This window comes from Temnothorax longispinosus, chromosome 9, assembly GCF_030848805.1.
Source record: "Temnothorax longispinosus isolate EJ_2023e chromosome 9, Tlon_JGU_v1, whole genome shotgun sequence".
In the NCBI taxonomy this organism is placed as follows: Eukaryota; Metazoa; Arthropoda; class Insecta; order Hymenoptera; family Formicidae; genus Temnothorax; species Temnothorax longispinosus.
In genome coordinates this window covers 12,739,615-12,743,119 of record NC_092366.1, presented here as the reverse complement: position 1 = coordinate 12,743,119, position 3,505 = coordinate 12,739,615, and the positions used below count along the sequence as shown (strand labels likewise).

At 45.4% G+C, this 3,505-nt stretch overlaps 1 long non-coding RNA gene across 1 annotated transcript; it reads left to right on the top strand.

Moving 5' to 3' along the window:
• The first annotated feature begins 1,417 nt into the window (after positions 1 to 1,417).
• On the top strand, positions 1,418 to 2,608 carry LOC139818623 (uncharacterized). Its single transcript, XR_011733464.1, has 2 exons — positions 1,418 to 2,391; positions 2,459 to 2,608. It is a non-coding gene; the product is annotated as an uncharacterized lncRNA (long non-coding RNA).
• The last annotated feature ends 897 nt before the right edge of the window (positions 2,609 to 3,505 follow it).

The window sequence follows — 3,505 nt, the reverse complement described above, 5'->3', positions numbered from 1 at the left end:
AATATTTAACTTTAATTATTAAGATCTATATACATTAGTAGGTATGTATCTACATGGAATACATATGTTCATTCACTGGTAAGCAGCCGTTTATTTACTGGCAATTCTGTTCATTCACTGGTATATCGGTCCTTTTATCACTTTTCCATTTATATTCTAAATGTTTTATTCTGAAAGCACCTTTAATATTTTTTTTAATAATCAGTATGATATATTGAATCAACTACATCGATGCTGAAAGTGATACGGATAATAATTTTATTTCACGTCTCTAATGAATAGAAGACACCGCTTATTTGTTCATTCACTGGCTGGTTTACCCTAGTAGTGTGTCACATTGTTTTAAGCCGTTCGACTCACGAGACTCCTATTGCGGGTACGGCCGCCTCGGCGGCCCGCGGTCGGCCGTTGCGGCCCCAGGATCGCGGACCGATCGAAGGATAAAAAAGCGACGTCGCTATGAACGCTTGGCCGCCACAAGCCAGTTATCCCTGTAGTAACTTTTCTGACACCTCTTTCTGAAAACTCTTCAAGCCAAAAGGATCGATAGGCCGCGCGTGCTTTCGCAGTCTCTATGCGTACTGAACATCGAGATCAAGCCAGCTTTTGCCCTTTTGCTCTACGCGAGGTTTCTTCTCGCTGAGCTGGCCTTAGGACGCGGGGTACGACCTGTGGCACCCCGCCGCGACAATGATGCTAATGCCGACGATGCACTGATTATAAGAATATACACACATCTACATTCACACGCACATACACAAACATACCCCCCACACACACGCACTCACACACACACACACACACACGCACACACTCATACAGACATACCCACACACACATACCCACGCACACGCGCGCACACACACGCACACACGCACTCACACGCACACGCACACGCTCATACAGCATACCCACACACACATACCCACGCACACGCGCGCACGCACGCACGCACGCACTCACACGCACACGCACACGCTCATACAGACATACCTACACACACATACCCACGCACATGCACGCGCGCGCGCACACACACGCACACACACACAAAAATGCAACCCTAAAGAATTATTGCCGTGGATACTCTAAAATAGAATATCCTCAATATCCTCACTTTTACCATGTTCAACGTCTGATAACTCGAAAAGTAGATGGTTCCGGACTTCGTGCCCATTAACACTTTTGATCAGGAGATTATAAAGTACAACATACTGCAGTTTCAACCAATTTGACCGGGATCCATTTTCCCTATGGCTGGGCCCGGGGTCCTTTGTCAAAGTAGTGGTTGGCATGATGGTGATGAACAATATGTGTCTGCAACGTTATTACCATATAAACCATTAATATCTAATGAAGTATCGCTATTGGGTGACTACAGTTGTCGACTTCGTGGTGATGAACAACCTAAATTTGAATAGATAAAACATGGATCAATTCGAGCAAACCGAACGCGATCTATTGGAGCTGTCCGACCAAGTAGCTACCGTGGGTGAATATTTCACATGGGCGCTGCAATGCGCGAAATTCGTCGAGCAGCTCGAGACACGCTGTAGTGCCAAACGTCAGCGGCTCTCCGACAATCCAACGATCGGGCAGAGGCAATCGTTGGTTGCCCGAATCGCGCGACTCGAGGGTGTGAAGTCGCGATTGGAAAGACAATTTATCCATAGCGGTGGTAATTATGCGAACGCCGGTACCAGTGGTGACACGCGCGCGGCAGAACTCGTATGGCGAGAAATCGACGCCGGGTTCAAAAAGCGTATAATGACCGGTGCGGTAATTAATACAGACCATATAGAACCGCGACAGTTTTTGGAAGACGCCTGCAGCGTCGTGTGCAAGTGAGTGCGAGACATCCCAGCAAACGCAAAAGGATTAAAAGATATTAAAATTTTTTAATACCTTTGAATCCCTTTTTTGGCGGAATTAGATGAAATTAGATGGGATTCGAAATGAGATGGCCCAATTCCATGGAATCCAAAAAAGAAATTTTAAATTCCATCCAATCCTATGGAATCCGTAAAGGTTATGGAGTTGCATGGCATTAGATGGTTTAGGAAACGTCTCGCGCCTTCGTTGGGCGACCAAGCGCTGTTGTTCGTCGGTGAGCTCTTGTGTATGCCTAAGGGCATTACACGCACTACTGCCGACGGGCAGTTAGCCCGAAAATGAGATTTGTAAGATCTGTCAGGCACCGTAGGGGGTCCCTTTACATAGCGGTCGAGACAAAACTTTGAACTCGAGAAGATGCCCCGGCGATGCGACGCCTAGCGGCGTCGACGCGAATTGCCGGTAATGCAGATACCGCGCGGGCGTGTACTATTGTTGGCGCGTACCGCCACAGAGTTCAACACGGACACTTTTCAATCCCTATCCTGGCATTCAATGGTATTCATTTTATTGTCAGAATAGACGGAATTCAATGGAATTCAATACGGAAATTTTTAATTCCTAGTTTGGCATTCAATGGTATTCATTTCGTTAATGGAATCAATGGTATTCAATGGAATTCATCACGAAACTTTCCAATCCCTAACCTGGCATTCAGTGGTATTCATTTCGTTAACGGAATTAATGGTATTCAATGGAATTCATCACGAAACTTTCCAATCCCTAACCTGGCATTCAGTGGTATAATATTTTTGTGTCGGAATTGGATGGGATTCAAAAAAGACAAATTCTTTCCAAAATAAGGAATTCCATGATATTGAAACTATTTCAATCCCTTTTTTGGACAGAATGGAATTCGGAAAGTCCTTAATTGAATTCCTGGCAATCCCGTTTTAATTCTTTTCAATCTTTTTTCGTTTGCTGGGATTATAAAAATACATGTCAACTCTGTCAAAGTGAACACCGCGTTCAACGGGGAGTTTGTGGCGGGTGATAAACGTGCCAATAAGAGTTTTAATACAAATAACATAGAACTCTGTGGTACATCGCACTTGCGCGAGTGGTACGAGCTGCACGTTATCGAGCCCACATTAGCGAAACTCGAGGAGTTCCAGGAACGCGACAGTGGGTGGGCGTTGACTTGAATCCTCAATTTGACGGTGAGCGTCAACAGGTACAATCCTTTGCGCGCGGGGTGTCACTTGGAATTGCCTAAAGACATTAAAGTTAAGCACGCGGTGATCAATGTGCTGTCTATGGACAATGCGTGTTTTGCGTGGGCCGTAACGGCTGCTTTGCATCCAGCCGAAAGACATCCAGAACGGGAATCTTTATACCCGCATTATTCAACGGTACTGAATTTACAAGACATTGAGTTTCCAATGACGTTGAGTCAAATTAAACAGTTCGAACGACTCAACGATATATCCGTCAATGTCTATCATCGAGGGACAGAAGACTTCAAACGTTCTCCCGATACGGCTTACCGACCGCACGAGTGATAAAAAACATGTGAATCTGCTGTACGTGCAGGAACCACGAGACGACAATGTTGGACATTTTGCATGGATTAAGGATCTATCCCGTCTCGTGAGCTCACAATTGAGCACGC